This window comes from Salvelinus sp. IW2-2015, unplaced genomic scaffold, assembly GCF_002910315.2.
Source record: "Salvelinus sp. IW2-2015 unplaced genomic scaffold, ASM291031v2 Un_scaffold3947, whole genome shotgun sequence".
In the NCBI taxonomy this organism is placed as follows: domain Eukaryota; kingdom Metazoa; phylum Chordata; class Actinopteri; order Salmoniformes; family Salmonidae; genus Salvelinus; species Salvelinus sp. IW2-2015.
In genome coordinates, this window is record NW_019945221.1 from 7,230 (window position 1) to 14,175 (window position 6,946).

Sequence of the window (6,946 nt, forward strand, 5' to 3'; positions counted from 1 at the left end):
CTCAACAAATTGCTCCCTCATATTTTAAAACATGTCAAATAAATAAGTCGGAAGCACTTGGCAATACCAGTTAACCTATTGGAATGCAAGTATTCCTATCAAGCCTTGTCGAGGCAATAGGGGAGATATATCTCGGCTGAAATGATTGATACGCTGATCTAAATCACTTTGGATGTCAAGCAAAGGCACATAATCTATCAACCATGCATCGCTGAAAATACATAATCAAAAGATACTATATGCAAATGACAAATTTATCATATGTCTGACTTCATAATCGATGTATTTTTGTCTGCTGTCAGAGACATAGGAAAAGTGTGACGCAAAGTTCTTGTTATGGGCGTCTCTTCATTTTTATGCCTTGGATTGACAGTATAACTAACCAATACACTTTCGAGTTTGTACATTTCCAGCAGCTGGATTCCCCAATTTGACCAATTGCAGGCCCAGATTTGGTGCTCGATTTGTTTTGACCTCTGAAACCGCATCACCGCCTACCTCGTGCCCATGGCGGAGGAAAGCTATAAAATATAGGCGCATGACAGCCGACTGGGACGAAGTTGTAAAACTCCCAGGTAGAGGAAACATTCTGCAAGCCTGCTGAAAGGGGGAAACGCCAAACAAACTAAAAATCTAAACTAAAGCAAAATAAACACGAAACCTATCACGCTACACGTACTGGAACACTTTTTTATGTTAATGTTATACTATATGTGAAGAAAGTATTTATATCTACCCTACACTTCTATTTGCACTAACGGTACTTCAAAACTACTGAGAATCTTTATTTTGTACGAAAAAGTAAGTATTGCTTTTGGCTCAATTACTCTGCGTGTTCGATTGGATATCCATCAATCATCTATAGCCCAGTATTCTTGATGAACTATTTACCCCAMATTATATCGCAGGGGTTTTTAATCAAGTTGATTTGCTGCGTCAGTCCCCGAAGTTAGGGAGGGGTAGCCTAACTAARTGAAGCATGTGTGTGTGTGAGAGAGAAAGACGGGATATGAACTAAATAGTCATCTACATTTGCTTGACTATCAAGACTGACTGTCAAATTATTGAAAGAAGAAACTTGCGGAGTGGCAATAGGCTATGCATGGAATTGTGTTATCTCTTTTTTGGCCCCGTTATTAAATCTCCAGGTCGGAAAGAATTAATAGTATATCAAGTGGTTATTTATAGGTCCGCAGAGATTATAAAAAAAGGTAGCTGCTCACACTGTCTCAAACGAACAAAACCATCCGCTGTTGGGCAGAAAACTGTCTATTTCGTAATGACCGAGTATGATTGTTTATTGGATACAGCTTATTTAYCATTTTCTTCTGTACTTGGCCATATCCAAAATGAATAGACTAGTTACATTTTGCTAAACCGTTTGTCGACACTGTTCCGATAATAGCAACACCTAACCTTTATATCCCCTGCCTCGCCTAGTCGACGTTCACTGCTACATTTTAATCAGCATTCCAAGTAGTGCGAGTTGAGAGCCGCCAATCTGATACAATATTTACAGGGTACATTTTTCTATCGCCAGCCTGATTGCTAATATGTAACCGTTCTGTAAAAAAAAGTGCAGTATGCCTTTCCGAATGTAACTGCGACTCTGTGACGTMGGCAACATTGTAACGAGGCTAGCTATTTATTATGTAACACGATCAGTTCTAGTGCTTCTCTATAGCTTCGTATTGAAAAAAGAGCACAGCTCTTTCTGTGGAGATTTCTAAAATTCTGAAAATAGTTTGTCTACTGTGAAATCTTTAGGTTGTTCATATTGAGTTGTAGAGTAGATATGCAGACACATCATAGATCCGCTGCTTTGTCATGGCTATTTATGAAACTAGGTGGTGCGTTCTGTTCCAGTAGCGGACATTGATTGTTAAAGAATGAGTCAGGGCTATAACGTTGATACTGGGACAGATCCGGCATTTGTCGGGAAAGCGCTGTAAGTAAGGTTTCAGACTGGTTTTGTCACCTGCATGTACAGTGATGTGAAAAATACACGTTGCGACCAATGAGAAAAAGAAGAGAAGAGAGGTGAACGCTTGATCCGTCAATAGCCAATACTAGTTGATTTGAGTGTTCATATGGACTAAGCAATTCTATGCTAGAGCTTCCTCCTAGGACAGTAAGGGTTAACGTAAGAGGGCATTTTCTCTGCACTTTAACAAAGTCTGCAGGAGTGAGCTCAACTGAGTCAAGTAAGGCGAGGACATGTCGCCACGCCAATCTTTGAGAGTGTTGCCTGTTACAAAATAGTTTGTCCAGTTATACCGAATGTTCCTAGAAGTACATGCAAATTTACGGCTTGTATTATGGAGGATGGTTCATGCCTTTTAAATGTCTTATTGTTTGCATATCTCTCTGAACAATATGCTAATATTATTATCTTCTCTTTTTCAGGAAAAAACAACGCTCACCTGTGGAGAGAACCTCTTGCGACTAGCATTTCCACAAGCTCTAGTCCTTTTTGCCTGGTGTGACCCAATCCATCAACACCCTGGCTGGAACACCTACGCACCACACAGATAAGTAAAGCAACTCAAACAGGACGCAGCTGCCGACACCTCTTCTGCACCCGGAGCAGTTCAGCAGCCAGCTATGCAGCTTGAAATCCAAGTAGCCCTCAACTTCGTCATCTCTACCTTTACAACAACTGCCACGGGAGAGGGTCAACATGCTTCGCGAGGAGTGAGAGGCAGCCCAAGGGGAAGTAGAGGGCACTGGACCCGAACAAGCCATACAAGGGCTCTGGATTCAGTGCATCCACGTAGGGGAGAAGGTGGAACCCGGTGGTAGAGAAGGCAGCCAAAGAGAGTGGCCTGGACATTGAGGATTGCGCCACAATCTGCTTCAGGACCTCAGTGTGTGGATCGACCCCTTCGAGGTATCCTACCAGATCGGTGAGAAGGGGCCCGTCAAGGTGCTGTACCGTGGACGTAGCAATGAGAGCAGCCCAGTGGGCTGGAGCTGGACAAGGGAGATCAAAACAGTTCAACCCTGAGGCCCAGGTCTATGCCATCAGTGAGCCTGTGGTGGCCTCTCCGACTTCCAGCTCCCCTTCGCCTCCTTCGGCACTCGGCTGCTGTCAGCCCCTTCATGCCAACGCCCAACCAGCCTTTAACTTCACCATCCCAGCCATTCGCGCACCAAAATCGGCTCACCAAAATGAAGAGCGCAGCCCGCACACAACAGACACGGTGGCAAGGCGGGCAGGCCAGAAGGTGGCCCGCACCTCGCCCCAACCTGGGCCTGATGTGAACACGCTGCTGAAGCAGAAAAGCCATCTCCACCTCCATGCACTCTCTGTACGGGTTGGGCCTGGGCCAGCAAGCGAGGCCTCAGCCCTCAGCCCAACGCCAAGGAGTTTGTGTTCCCAACCACTCCAGGCCAGGGGGAGCCCGAGTGCCCTATTCCCCGGTGACAGCTCCCTCAGCCTCAGACCGCTGCAGTAGCAGCAATGCCTTCGCGTGTTGCGGCATAACGGAGGTCTCACGCACAAGTCCCTTAGTGAGGCTTGAATTTCAGCTTGAACAACATGGCAGTATCGAACCAGCAATTCCAGCCAGTGATGGCCAATTAGTACCAAAGATATACAGTACTAGTACACAGAAATGACCAGAGATAGTTGATATGGGGGGGAAAAAGACTAAACGCACATCAAAAAATACAATAGGAAACAGAATTTCCAGGAAATTTAAAGTGACTTGTTGTCGACTGTAAGTTGTGTACAAGTCCAAGCGATGGCCTGAGGGTGAAAGGACTTTGCGCCCTGAGTTATCTTTTTTACAATGAAATGTAGTACAGAGATCCAAGCTTGGTTACCTAAACTCGACATGCATCATTATTTCTTTTGCAACCAAGCACAGAAATGATTTTTACGTGACTGTTTTAAAGATAAAGAAAAAACACAATACAAGTCATGGGCCTCTTTCAGTATTTAAGACATAACTGGCATGCCAATTTTCCAAGGGATTGGCATTATATGTGGGATTTCTGGTCTTTTTCTAATTGTATAATTTAATTTAGTAAGAGTTTGTAAATATCAGAGTATATATTGTTTCTAACGACATGGGTACTGCAAATTTAATTCTTTTTACACTACAGTGATCCGTGATGGCTGCAGAGACTTATGTTCTTTTAAAATTGAATTGTGAAATGAAGCCTCTAAAAAACATTGACAATTCAAAGATTGTGTACAGCATTATCGTAGTGGGATTAAGTGCTTTTTTGAAAAACAAGAGTTGTATTTTCTGTTAAGAGTTTAAAGATTTTTGCTATATTATGGACAAAATGTAATCGTATATTAATTTTGTACCTACATTGTGCAATACTTGATAAAACAAACGGTATAACAAAGTATTTGGAGTCAGTGTCTTACATGTTAAGCGGAACTGATCATTTATTAAGTTTGTATTAAAAAGCTTGAAAATATACACYTCTATCTTCTCATTGGTAGTCTGGTCTTGTTGATTGGACAATGGACATATGTATGAAGGCAATATTATCCAGTTTTCCATATGCCATTGAATTGTAAAGTACACACACTTTATCGTAGCCATAGGAGTCCTAGCCTATCCTTCAGTGCCTAATGTACCTCTGGTCAGCGTATTCCTGGGGCACTGGCTCAAGACCTTGCTCTTGACACATGGTTCAAACCTGCAGTGTAACTTGTCATTTGCAAAGACCTRGCATAATATAAAGTACTGACATGTCAGCATGGTGCTATTGGTAAGACTGCACTGTTATACATCAATATTCTATACATGGTAGTCTTGTAACTAGTGTTACACAAATAGGCATATCGAAGTGTTCTGTAGTCTTATTGCTGGGAATCAGGGTGAACGTTAGTGTTCTGTGSTATTGTCTAGAATTACCAGTGGGGTTTTCCTTGACAACATAACAGTTTTATACATTTCCATCAACTTTCAAAACATAGRTAWGCAAAAAGAGCCAATGAGCGTATTCCCTTTTTACTGGAGATTTGATATACCCTGCACATGTATTCCATTCCGACTGTCTACGTTATCCTCAGCCTTCTGCTGGGTCTACATACTACGGTGCTACATACTACAGTCAGTCCATGTGCTTCCTGGGCCTATTAGGCATATGGATAGTGGGGTTAAGCCTACTAACTGTCATCCCAGACCTTAGCATGTCACCTCTGTGTCAGTTAGCCTACTGAGKGCTGAGGTGTTTATATTAGTGCACTGTACATGTTAGCCCTACTAGCCAACAGGCCCGTCTTTGAACACTGCAGCCTGCCAGTTTAGTCAAATAATGTTGTTGAATGTGAAGATGGTCCGGTAGGCTAGGTGATATGTTCTGTTTACAGTACCTTCATCCTGAGCATGTGTGTGGTCTCCAGAGTAAATTCAGTCACAAGTCAACATTTATTTTGGGATAACACTTTTATTTCCTACCGTTCATCTATACTGATTTTGTAGTGGATCTACTGAGCATTTTGGGTGCTATAGTAAGCATAAAACTTTGTAGAGGCAGTAAAGGCTTCTACACAGTGGCCAGCTGCATGCTATTCTAAATGCTCTCAATCATTTTTCACCCAGTGTCCTGAGGTGACGGATCATTGGATAACTATGATTGCTGACTTGTGATGACAAAATGAATCGGAAGGAATGAACAGAATGAGAAGGACATTTTAATGGGATTAATGCTGGTCTGAAAAGGAAGTGTATGTTGCTTGTTTGATTCTTCCAAAAGTMATCTATGTTGAGGTCCTGTTGGGACTATTCATGTACTTGGTATCATGGTTTCAACCAGAATGGATCGCCTTTTGTTTCTATTTCTCATGCTGTTGTTGCTGCCACTGCTGCTGATTTTATAATTAAGCAATAAGGCCCGAGGAGGTGTGGTATATAACCAATATGGCTAAGGGCTGTTCTTCTGTACAACACAACGAGGAGTGCCTGGACACAGCCCTTAGCCGTGGTATATTGGCCATATATCACAAACCCCAGAGGTGCCTTATTGCTATTATAAACTGGTTAGCAACAGTAAAAATAAATGTTTTGTCACACCTGTGGTTCTGGTGTACCACGGCTGTCAGCCAATCAGCATTCAGGGCTCGAACCACCCAATTTATAAGTAGAACTAACATGCCGGTGGGTACACAGAGAGCACTTTAACCCTGGTGGCATACCACGATCCTCTGAGGTTAGCTCACCAAGTATCTGTGCACTGTTGTCTGTCAGCTGCACTTGGTAGATTGGCCCTAGTAAAGTTCACAGATGGTTTTGGATATACAGTACGTGTGTGTGTGTGTGCATGCATTTGTACGTGAGCATTTGTGTGCACATGTGCGTGTAATAGAAATATGTGTGTTGGGGATATGTTGGGGACAAGCAGTTCTGGGGATGCCTTTGAGGGATTATCACCCTGCTCTGCTCTCCTGAGCCTCTAACGTCTGGTCTCCCCCCACAGGCTCTAGTATCACTGGACGTCATCAACCCCGCTCTGATTCTAGGAGAGCAAGAGAGGGAGGACAGGGAGGGATGGGGAAGATCGGGAGGGAGGAAGAAAAAGTGACTAGGCATCGAGAGAGAGAAAGGGGGTCAGAGAGAGAAAGAGAGGAGGTAGAAACAGAGAGAGAGAAAGATGAGGGATAGCAACAGAAAGAGAGTGTGAGAGAATGAGAGCTGGCGGCATCCTTGATGTAATCCAGACCAGAGCCGCGGCCGTCAGAAAAACAGGTGGAGCMTTCTGTTGAAACGAGCAGACATGGAGTTATGTAAATGTCAACCATCTCAGCAYACCAGTTCATGGCTTTCCAGTTCCCCAGCTCTAAGTCATGCAGCCTCCATTTCTGGAGACACATTAAGTTAGTTGATTGAGGAATGACAACCCACCAGGTACAGTTCAAAGTATTTTTGATTTACATTTGTTTGAGTTGTCAACTAATGTGAATTCAACATGAAATCAACCA

At 43.1% G+C, this 6,946-nt stretch overlaps 1 pseudogene; it reads left to right on the plus strand.

Annotated features, from left to right (window-relative positions):
- The first annotated feature begins 2,541 nt into the window (after positions 1 to 2,541).
- Positions 2,542 to 4,437, plus strand: LOC112076712 (protein Tob1-like; annotated as a pseudogene).
- Positions 4,438 to 6,946: the final 2,509 nt, after the last annotated feature.